Source organism: Notamacropus eugenii, chromosome 6 (genome assembly GCF_028372415.1).
Source record: "Notamacropus eugenii isolate mMacEug1 chromosome 6, mMacEug1.pri_v2, whole genome shotgun sequence".
Taxonomy (NCBI): domain Eukaryota; kingdom Metazoa; phylum Chordata; class Mammalia; order Diprotodontia; family Macropodidae; genus Notamacropus; species Notamacropus eugenii.
In genome coordinates, this window is record NC_092877.1 from 88,412,604 (window position 1) to 88,425,334 (window position 12,731).

The following is a 12,731-nucleotide window of genomic DNA, read 5'->3' on the forward strand; positions in this document are numbered from 1 at the left end:
AAGTAAGAGAAGAGAGAGTACCAAGGAGAAGAGGGTAGCCAACAGTGTCAAAGGCTGCCAAGTGGTGAAGGATGAGGATTGAGAAAATACCACTTTGGCCACTTTGTGTTATTGAGGATTTCTCCCTTATTTTGACTAACTGATGGCATAGCTTTACTTTATAATATCTTTGTACATGGTTCCCCATGTCTGGTATGTACTCCTTACCCACCAATCTATCATAGAACCTCAGCTTCCTGCAAAATTCAATCTGGTTCAGTTTTACCTTCTTCAAGAAACCTTTCTTGCCCTCTCAACTCCAAAGTGACAGCAGTTTTTCCCTCAAGTAATGATTTTGCTTTGTATAAACCTAGTATTTTTCTACTTGCATTCACATTCTATCTGCTAATCTGGAAGAATATAAACTTCTTGAAGTCATGACTGTTTTGCCTTTATCTATATATCTCCAGAGTCTAGCATAATGACTTGTACATGCTAGGGACTTATAAATGTTAACTGAATTGAATTAAATTGATTTTGACATTTGAAATATAATTTTCTGCTTTTTAGTTAATCAAAAAGAAGTGGATGTGAAAGGGTTGTGAGACATAATTGGCATCTTGTGATGCTTAATTGAGAGGGTAAAGTGTCTTTCTGAGGTCAAAGGAAAATGCTTGTTCTTCTAAACTAGCACTTGGCACTGTACCTGGCACATAGTAGGTGCCTAAGAAATATTTATTGATTAATTGATAGAAGTACAAAGCCCAAGATGCCAGTCAATTCTCAAACTGCCATTACATGTGCTTGTTTCCAAAGTGTACATTTTTAAATCTTGGGGAAAACAAGAATTTAGAGTATTAGAGTTTAGAACAAAAAGATCTGAAGATATAAACTCATAAGATCGTTGATTTAGAGCTTTATGGGACCTCAGAGATCACCTGGTACAAACCTCTTATTTTAGATATAAGAAAACACAACCCCACATATATTAAATCAATTGTCTATGGTCACAAAAGTGGTAAGCAAGGATTCCAAAGGTCTTCTCACTACAAATACAGAGATCTTCCTACTGTATTACTGTATCTTCCTTGCGACACTGATATCCACCTTTTTGATGAATTTAGATTATTGAGGACAACAAGAAATTTTTGCCTTAATTATACAGAATGCTTGTCTTTTCAGCCTAATGTCATCACATAAATGATGACTGGCTGTGAGATTGCTATAACTGACATCTGAACTCCCTTCCCATTCTTCAGTTTTATCATTAGGTGAATGAATAAGCTAATCCAGCGCTACAAAGAACTGACAATTCAATTCTAGTTCTGTAACAGCAAAATATAGATTGGATCGGAAAGCAGATATAAAGTATGATATGTTAGGCAAAAGAGAAAAGGCATTGTTTGCTCTTGGAAGATTTCCCTTTTGACTTTTACCAGCCATCATTCTGTGTGTGTGTGTGTGTGTGTGTGTGTGTGTGTGTGTGTGTGTGTGTGTGTGTGTGTGTGTATTGAGAGAGAGAGAGAAAGAGAGAGAGAGGGGGAGAGAGAGGGAGGGAGAGAGAGAGAGAGAGAGAGAGAGAGAGAGAGAGAGAGAGAGAGAGAGAGAGAGAGAGAGAGAGAGAGAGGAGAGAGGCATCATGCATGGCCACATCAAAGCCAGCCAGCCTTCAAACCTAGCTTCCACTGAGGTTAGAAAGCATTCCCTTTATGAGAGTACAACTTTCAAATCAGCTTACAAGAAAGCTATTCTGCCTTTGAATGGATAGAGGAGAGGGACAAACTATTTGAGAGAACACATACCCCTGCTATTCTAGGTTCCTCAGCTTCTGTATCCCTGAAAACTAAGGAAGCAGGCCAGCTAATACTAATTGTGAGGTGTCTGACTGCAGGCTGAGGAAGAGCCTCCTAGGCCCTGAGCAATGAACTTCCTATCACAGTGTGTTCACCCCATATAGATTTTGCTCTCTCAGAGTTAACTGGAATAATTCCACGAGGCCCTATTAGGAGTTTGCTTAATCAGAGAAAATATCAAAGCATGTAATTGTTTGTATTTCTTCTGAAGTTGCAGAAACCAACAGCCAATTAGTACTCAGACTCCTGTTTTCAGATGGGAAGCTAATCTCTTTTTAATAGAAACTTTTCCCACTGTTTAGTTGTTTTGTTTTGTTTTTTTTTTAAGGCAATGCATACAGCAACTCAAGTCGCATTTGAAATACAATGAAACAGAATATGAAATGATACTTTTGTACAAACTATCATCTTTTCTGGTTCATTTTCAAGATCTGTGATATTTACATATGACCTTTCCATTTTTATTAACAGTTTATTGGATTTTTGCATTCTAGCCAGAAGAAGAGAAAGGTAATTTACAGAAAGATTTGACAGTTATACACACAGCTATAAACTTCAGTCCATTAACTTATTTCTCTTGTAACCTTTACTTGATTCTACCAAAACATCCAAATAAGCAGTATGTCTTGTTTTCCTTTATGTTAAAAAGCTCTCATTATAGGAGCTCTATTTATAGAATGGCAAGTGGAAGGAAAACCTTTTATTACATCTTTTTATAGTCTGAGAGATCTCTACCATTCTTATCTTTAAGTTACATAACCCAAAGTCGGTGTTAATGTGTTTGTTCTTTAAACTTCTATGAAATTAAAATGAAGGCACAAAATGAAAATATTTGTGTTTATTTTGTTAGGAAAAATAAATATGGATTTAAAATAGTTAAATTGTTTTAAAGTACCCATTCCATTTTTTTTTTTGCTTTGTTTTGTTTCACTGGTCTACTATTTCATAAAGCATTACATACCCTGAAGGTCTAAATGTGATTATTCCAACATAAACTATTTAGGGAGCCTATTTCCACAAATATATTTCCTCTCACAAAACTGTGCAGCTTTTAAATTCGTACCTGATGCAGTGGAGAAAGGCAGTATTTTTTAAATGGGACATACACTTCATTATTGCACATAGTAGATGCTTAATAAGTATTTTTGACTACATGAATGAATGAGTATATGCATGAATACCACATTAACTGAAATCTCCCCAGGAAGAATGTAATTTTGGTATTACAAAAATCTAATACCCCATTATTCCGTCCTGGTAAAATAATGATTTTAGATAGTAAAAGGAAAAGACGTGCCTCTACATCCTTCACTCCGTGTCACTAATATTAATATTCAAATATATAGCAAAGCAATCTTGTTCTGACTATAAAAGAAAATACAATTTTCTCTCCTGAAGACAAAGACCTTTATTTTAAAGAAAGAGAAAATGAACAATTGAAGAAAACTGAAGAAAAGACACGTGGTGGTTGTTGTTTTGTTTTTGTTTTTGTTTTTTTCTACTCTGAATACTTCTCTATTCTACATCTATAGTTTTAAATTCTTGAAATTTTCCTAAAAGCCATGTCTGGTTCCATGTAGATGTAATCAGGAATTCTCTGCAATGCCTGCCCTTTTCAGCAATCTATTGCAATGAGAAAAGACTAAGCTTTAGGAGGGACTAAAGAGCAATGCAGGTAGTTTTAAACTTGTTGATTATGTTGGGCTGTGTCTTTGTTATTAAATGAAAAGGATGCAAAAGATTGAAACATGTAGATCATGTTGTAGAATTCACAAACGAAAGCTCAATTTGACAAATTCTTGAATCAGACCAGTCCGTGGTTTACGTGCATCTAATGAAGAATTCGAAGAAGTCACACCTTATGGGTATTTACTGCATCTGGGACAAGAGAATTTAGTATCTCGGTGCGAAATCCAAGGCTCCCTAGACTTCTGGGTGAGAGGAAACTGTGATTTAGTTACTTGGCTGCACTGGGGTGGGGGGAAATTAAGAAGGAGAGGGAGAGTGGTCAATGAAACCTGCCTATAACTGTACTACACATTCAACAGTAGTGGCAGCTGTCTTTAGAAAACAGAACTGAGCGCCAAATTCAGGCAAAAATATACTTTCACTTTCTGCTTTAATTTCCTTCATCTCCCCTTGGGCTCCTATTAAGAGAAAAAGTTCCATGCTGTCATCTGGTGTCCAATGCTAGAACTGCAGCAACAAATCTTAAAAGCACCATGTGGGTGTCAGTACTTTGACAAAACAATGAGAAGATTCTTCAACTGCAGGTATATTTCAAAAACTGAAAACACTTTACTGATATGCTTATTGTGTAAGTATCAATGTTTTGTTTCCCCCTCATTTCTAACCCCCAAGGACATCTAATTGGAAAGCTAATACAGGTCTTTTTTTTTTTTCTTTTCTTTCTTTCTTTTTTTTTTAAATAAGGGATTTCAAACAAAAAACAAAAACAAGAATTGCTGCAGAATCACTCTTAATCAGTAGAATTCATTTTGGTGTCTGTGATTCCTGCTTCCTGGGCATAATAATTCTTTCTCCTACCTTTCAACTAAGCTGTCATCTTCTTCAAGCTGACACTGATCTTTTAGCCTTGCCCCCCAAATGGGTAGTAGTTTCCTGAGTTTTTGGGTATAGCACCCATGAATATTTGAGTTGTGAGTCAAGTGCAAAAGCCTTTCTTATAAAAGTCCAGTTATGCAAGTTCATAGAGAAGGAATATTTCCATCTGTGAAATGGAAATAATGATGTCTGATTATCTATTATTTTATAGGGAGGAAGTAAAATAATAAGTGAGAAAAAAGCAACCACTTCCTTCAAGATCCAAGTTCAGATTCAATTCTTCCCAAAATGATATTATAATTAACCTACACCATGCCAATGTCTTCATAATTCTAATCTCTTTAGCACTTGTATACTGTTCTTATCATTACATCTCTTGTTTCCTGAGAGTAGGTTAAGTTCCTAGGTGAGAGGGAGGAGAAGTGTTTTTGATTTGTCTTTGTACCCTGGTCTTAGCAGAGTGTTTTGATGTAGAGGATGCTTTCTTAATCAAGGCTTGTTAGGTTGCATTATGTTAGACTGGTCATGAATTAGGGCATCTGGAGGTGAATCCTCTTTCAGACACCAATGGTAATATCTTTCTATTCAACTCACAGCCTATGAGAGTCTTAGGAATTAAAATACTTGCCCTTTCTGACTTACAGTATTGTTCTGAAGAAAACATTAAACAAACCCTAAATTTCTATATAAATATATTAATTCCACTAGTAGCATCATTACTATTTGTTCTCTCTGTGGTTTAGGAGCATACTTATATCTCTTTACCTACACACACATATACATGTATATACATACACACACATACACACATACACACACATATACATATATATACATATATATATATACACACACACACACATAAATAAATAGAAAATCTCCCCAGTTGGAGAGTAAAGTCCCTTGCTCCTTTTCCTTTGCTTTCTGTCATAGTTCCTATTACAATGGTGTGTTAATTTTGGTGGACACCCAATAAATGAGGGAAGGTGAACTGAATAGTTTCTTGAGATTTCTTACAATTCATGATTCTATTGCTTTTCTAGTTAAATTTGGTAGATTCATTTGGACAAAATCCATTCAAATGATTGCAGAATGAAAACTGACCATCTAAAGAATAAAAAAAAAAGTCTATAGAATTTTGTGAAGGCATCCACTTATAATAATGTGCTTCTGAAACATCACAGTGTTCTCTTTTGGTAAATATTCAACTACTTGGATTGCCATTATAGAGGGGGGGAAATGATTCATCATTTTCTGTATTAAAATTGATATGTGTATTACTCTGTCAATCTATTTATGCACATATATGCATAAGCTCTTATGTCCTTATATGTGTATATTCACACATATATCCTAATATGTCTATGTGTACATAAAACCAAGTCAGCCAAGAAAATATCAGTTTGGTTTTTACAAATTCAGCATACCATCAAAATTATATATTTTGGGGAAGATTTCTAACAAGTAACGCTGTTTGGGTAGAATCCGAGCTAACAGTAGCATAGAGAGGCCATGTGATAAAGTAGAACAAGTACTGTATTGAACTTTTGCTCAGAAAACCTAGATTTGAAGACCACTGCTGACGTTAGCATTATGTGTAGGGGCCAGACCAATCTCTCAGAGCCTCTATTTCCTTATCTGCAAAATGGGGAAGTTAGCATAGATTATCTCTGGTACTTTATCTTGTAATGTAACTGGGAGGATTTAATGAGATAATATATCTAAGATTTTTTGCAAACTTGAAAGAATTCTATAAATGCTGACTATCATACTAAAGCACCAATTACAATTTTCTATCAGCAGAGAAGGAGGCAGAATACCTAAGCAGTTTTCCAAGGATAGCCATGAACAACCTTTATGTTAGGCATATTTTCGACTCCAATAGACTTGATTATTGCATAGTGCTTCTACCTATATCATCCCATGGGTTCCTGGGTACCAGCCTGAGTGCTGGAAATTAAATCTACCAATCCATCAGAGTACCTTTTGTATTTCCCCATGTTGTAGTAGGTAGCTAAAAAAAAAAAAAAAAAAAAAAGAAGAAGAAGAAGAGAAAGTGATTCCCTAATGTGAGAACTGTATTACTGAAGCCATATTTTTTTCTTTACCTTTTCACAATTATTGTATCTGAAAATATCATCATCAACATTATCATTATCATCATCCTCAACAAGAGGAATTTATTATGCCTTCATAAAGTGCTAGGCATTGTTAATAACTGTAGATACACAAAAAAGGGAAAACAAAAAAGCAAAACCAGAACAAAACAAAGCAAAAAACAAACCAGGAGAATCCCCTTACCCTTAAGGATCTGACAATAAAATCAAGAAGTAGATAATATGCAAAAAACTATGTTCATATATAATATATACAATGGAAATGGAGGTAGTCTCAGAGAAAAGATTCTATTGATGAAGGGATACTAGGAATTAAGGTCTTGTGGAATTTATTTTTTTCAAGTTTAATAGTATTTTTTTTCCTATGGTTACATGTAAAAAAATAATTAGCATTCATTTTTACAAGATTTTAAATTCCAAACTTTTTCCCTCCCTCCCCTTCCCTCTTCTGAAAATGAGAGGCAGTTTCACATAATTTATTCATGGGCTATCATGTAAAAAATATTTCCATATTAGTCACAGTAGTGAAAGAAGAAACAGATTAAAAAAAAAAAAGCATGAGAAAGAATAAAGTAAGTGGGGAAAAAATATGCTTTGATCTGCATTCAGAGTCCATGTGTTCTTTATCTGAATATGGAGAGTATTTTCCTTCATGGGTTCTTTTTACTCATCTTGGATCGTTGTGCTGAAGAAAGTGGAATTTAAACTGAGTCTTAAAGGAAGCCAGAAGAACCAGGAGGCACAGACTAAGAGGGAGAGGTTTCTAGGCCAGGGGTACGGACTCTGAAAAGGCAAGGAATGAGGGTTCTGTAAGGATAGCAAGAAGGCAAATGCAGCTGGACCATAGAGTATAAAGTGTATATATAGTGAGAAAACGTAGGAAAACTGGAAAGGGAGGAAGGAGCTAAGTGGTGAAAAGCTTTGAAATCCAGAGTGTTTGGTATTTGATCTTAGAAGTAATAGGGAATTTGTTCACTGGAGTTTGCTGAGTGGGAGTTGGTGAAGTTAGTCATCGTGACCGTATTTAGACATAGAAAGATCAGTTTGGCAGCTGGGTGGAGAATAAATTGGAGTTTGAAGAGATTTGAGACAAGGAGACCAAAGAGCAAACTAGTGCATTAGTCTAGACATGAGGACATGTACCACTATTTTGGCTGCTTGAAATTAAAAATAAGATTAGCAACATATTAGATATGTAGGATGAGAGAGAGGAATTGAGGATTACACCTGGGTTGGGAGTCTGGGTCACCAACATGATTATCTTACTCTCTATATTAATGTGTGTATGTGTTTGTCCTCTGTTGTTGAAGAAGACCATACCATCAGAGAAATGATGACATGACTTGCACTTGACTTTTGTTTTGAGTGAGGGAGGGCTGTGCAAGGTCACCAGCCTCACTTCTCCTCCAGAGCCATCTGGACCAGATATTCATCAGGATGACTAGAGTTGACCTGACTCATTCATCAGGATGAGGCAATTGCAGTTCACTGACTTGCCAAGGTCACACAGCTAGTGCGTGTCAAGCATCTGAGGTGGGATTTGAACTCAGGTCCTCCTGACTCCTGCACTGGTGTTCTAACCACTGCACCACCTAGCTGCCCCACTCTCTATAGTAATAGGGAATTTGGGGCTAAGGTAGGGTAAAGGTAATGTTTTTGTTTTGTTTTGTTTTGTTTTTTTTCTGTACATTTTAAGTTTGAAATGTCTAGAAGATAATCAACTCAAGATATCCAGTAGATAGTTGTTGATGTGAGATTTCATTTCTGGAGAGATACTAGAGCTAGATAAATAGATTTGAGAATAATCCACATAGATATTGAATCCATTGAACCTGATGAAATCAATAAACAAAACAGTTTCTAAAGAGAAGCGGTCCCAGGATGGGACCTTGGGAGAGGGAGACAGCCACAGTGAGGAGGCATGACTTCGACAAAGTTTCAAAAATGCCAACGTAGAAAAGTAGTCAGTAGGAGAGCCAAGAGAGAGCCTATGAAATGATAGTCAAGACAGTAGAGAGTATACAATAGAAGTTTTAAAGTATCCAATCCAGTTTTAAAGGCTGAAAATAATCAAGTAGGATGAATATTGAGAAAAGGCCATTAGAGTTGACAATTAAGAGATCTTTGGTGAATTCAGAGAAAGCAACGCCTGTTTGAACAATTAGGGTGGAAATCAGCCTGGGACATTTAGAAGAGTGCAGGGGAAGGAAATGAAGGTATTAAATGGAGACTGCCTTCTCAATCGGTTTAGCTATGAATGGGAGAAGAGATAATGGAAAATACATAGAAGAATGGATGGATCAAGTATGGGGATCTTTTGTTTTTTTAGTTTAGTTTTTTAATGGGGAAGACACAGGTCTATTTGTAAACAGCAAAAGGAAGTAGTCAGTAGATAGAAACTATAGAAGAGGGAAAGGGTCGGGAAGACAGAGGGGACAACTTTCTGAAAACAAGAAGTGAGAGGATCATGCATTCACGCAGAGGAAATTGCCTTGGCAAGTAGAAATGCTATCTTTTTAGTGTAAAACATATGAAAGAAGAGTAGTAAAGGATAACACCTACACCTGACGATGTAAGATGAAGATTCATCCTGTTTCAAGGGCTCACTTCGAGATCTCATTTCCTTCTCTATATCAGACCTACTACTTTCTACTATATCTGGTTCAGATATAGAGGCATTTTCTCCCTTTCTCAGTCATTCAAGTTTAAATCTTTCCTAAAACAAAACAGCTACAAAACAAAACGTTTTTCCCCCAGAGCTCTTTTAAAGTATTAGATTTCAATTTGAAGGGAACCTTAGATGCCATGCATTCCAACCCCTTTCTTTTACAGGCAAGAAAACTGGTGAAATGATTTGCTCAGGTTTTTATAGCTACTTCAGAAACAGGGTTTTAACCTAGGTCTTCCTGACTCTAAATCTAGTATTCTCTACAGTATTCCCTTCTGCCTCTCAAATATACATTCTATCATCATTCAAGAGCCATTCAGAAGTTCAAGAACTTCTGAATCTTAAATCATGATCCAGAAATCAGTCCTACTCTGTGACACCATCATCTTGGCCAGTGGTACACTTCCTCTGACCTGATTTGTTTTCTAAATTTCCCACCTTCAAACAACAGCAATGATGAAAAAGCCACTTGCACTCTTGATTGTTTTCATTTGCCCCAGTCTTGAAAATCCCCAGCTATTGTGGGATTGTATTTGTTTGTTTGATTTTTCTCCCAGATATCTTCTGGAAATATCATGTCTCAATATTAGCACAAGTAAAAATTAGGGGGCAGCTAGTTGTCACAGTGAATAGAGTGCATGGCTTGGAATCAAAAAAGGCTCATCTTCATGAATTCAAATCTGGCCTCTGGGCAAGTCACTTAACTCCCTGTTCACCTCAGTTCTTCATCTGTAAACTGAGCTGGAGAAGAAAATGGCAAATCGCTCCAGTATCTTTGTCAAGAAAATCCCAAATGGGGTCACGGGGAGTCAAACACGATAGAAAAAGGACTAAAAATAATCAGAGTAGTCAAGCAGAAGAATTGCTAAAGTTGGAGTCAGGACTTTAAATCTCATATCTTATATCTTAATTGTATGACAATGAACAAATTAATTAGCTTCTCTGACCCACTAGATTCCTCATCAATAACAAGGAGATAATAATACCTGTAGCAATCACCTCCAAGGGTTTTTATGAGGGCCAAATAATATCCCTATTAAAAGCATTTGGCCATCATTAAAGTGTTATAAAAATGTCAGTTATCGCTATCATATTATGGCCCTCATGTCATGAGACTGACGCTTCAGATCTATTCTCTGGAATAACAACATATCCCCAACTGGTCATGTTAAAGCAGTGTATCCCCTCCACACTTCTCAGAAAGGAGCTAGAAAGGTGCCTACTACCACAATAAATTTCTTTTTGAGGAAAACAAGACTCCTCCAAGTTAAGTGGCAAGCCTATAGTAGTAGAGAGCAAGCAGTAGAGTTAGGGCCAAAACCCAAGTTTTTGAACTGGAGGCACAGAATTTCTAGTAAACCATACTGTCTTAAACAACATGAAAAAAGGATAGACTGCAACTCACTTTCATGCAGAACACACTTTAAAACTATGTCTCTGGGAATAGAGAAAGCAGAGAATAATGAGGCAATAAGATGGAAGTTTTAGGGACACTGTATTTATCATTGTATTCATGAATTGGGGAAAAAAGCAGAGAGGAAACTGCAGTTCTGTTATCAATAAGGAAGCCAAGTTATTCTGAAAGATACTCATAAAGCTGTACAAATTATCAATATAAGTATATTAAAATATAGGAAATGGTCTTTTGTCTCATTCCATTGATAAAATATGTATCCTTAAGGAGAATGTAATTCAAATTTTTTAATGATTCAATGCTATGCTATATGTGTTTCCTTCCTGATTGGGGATATAAAGGTGACAAGTGGCAGCTCTTAAATCCTCAGAGAGGACTGTGTTACTTGTAACAGAAATGAAGGGGAGGCTGAGGAAATGTTCCAATTCCACTTCAAAACTTTGAGGCAGCCACCTTTCCTGCAATTGCCCATTATCCAAAGAATATAAAATGAAATGACATCTGCTTATAGAGGGTGGAAGATTTCAAACTTTTCATCACTCTCCTCTGGCTTATCTTTCTTGAAGTAATTCAAGCTGGATTTAGCCAACCACGCCATCATTTACATTCCTGGAATCACTCAGAACATGCTCATGTATAATCAACGTAATTTCTAAGAACATTTTAAAGCCATAATGATACTGAATATTTTAAAGGAGATGGATAATACATACAGTAATGTCTTACCATATTATCACACCTCTCAACCCAGCATCATAGGCCTTGAGACTTAATTATTTAAAGATTATAACAAGCCTTAGTCAGAGATCAATGTTTTCTAGATGTGGAAGTTGATACCCAAAGTAAAGTAACTTGCTCAAAGTCATATAGTACTATACAAGATGTGACCATATGTCAAATTGATGTATTCAGTCGGAAGAGACAGTGGGGTATAATGGAGAGAGTGTGGTACCTGGAGTCAGGTAGAAGGCCAGGTTCAAATCCTGCTTCTAATATTTAGTCTCATAGATTAGGGAGCTAGAAAGTACTTTTCTCTCAATTTGTTTTCTAGCTGTGTAACTGGGCAAGTCACTTAACCTTCCCAGAGTAATTTACACTATTACTTTTCCCTCCCAAACCATTCAGCAACACCCATTAGTCAAATACCTATTCCTTTTCCTCCAACTCCCTTCTCTGTCATAATCTATTTCTCAGGACACAGAAAGCATTCCATCTATGCCTAGCATAAACACGTGAGAGCAGATATCATTAGGTTGTAGACAGCTGTATTCTATAACCAAACTGAGTCCTGGTAAAAAAAAAGATGTTGAAGCAAATCCAGATATTTTGGGAGGAGGTCAAGTGGCACCTACCATGGAAGATGAGACCTCTCTAAGTATCTGAGTCATGGGAATTGTGCAACAAGACTACTCTGTTAACATCAGTACTTAAAGGGAATCCAAGATAATAGCAAAGTAAGCATGGCTAATGATAAATGATTGCTGTTTATGTGCCTTGCTACTTATTTCTGTTGGATTATCTTCCTTCTAGTGAATGAAAGCAAAAAGTACACTACAACTGCTGTTGGAAAATTAGGATTGGCCAAAGCAGTTCTGGGACACCACTCATCCTTGAAATTAAAGTTTTGGAAGGGCCTATTAGGTATTTGGGAGATTATTAAACATGGAGAATTTTGCTATCTATAGCAATCAACCTCATATTAGAAGTATAAAGAAATGAGAGGGAAAAAGACACCAATGTACTTGTGCTTTGGAACAAAGAAAAGGCCTTTCCTACCAGGTAGCTCACAGATGCAACCACGTATCAAGCCCACCTATAATCTTCTCTCCAGACATGGAATCCTATCAATTAGCAGTTTCAAAAAAAGAGGGCCAAAATAGGAGGAATTTAAAGGACTCTTGTCTGTCTAGAAGTTTCAATTTGAGATTCAACTGGAGTTTTATATACATATATATAAAATCACTATCTTTAAAAAAATTGTTCAAGTCAGACTACTCATCTCTACTTGAAATTCAACACTGAACAATTCTGGAGGAATATATATTCAAAAATATGAATTCTATTTTGTAGATGAGACCTGTGATTTCAGTGATATGGGGAATTCTCTACCAAGACAGATGTACATTTGAAAAAAA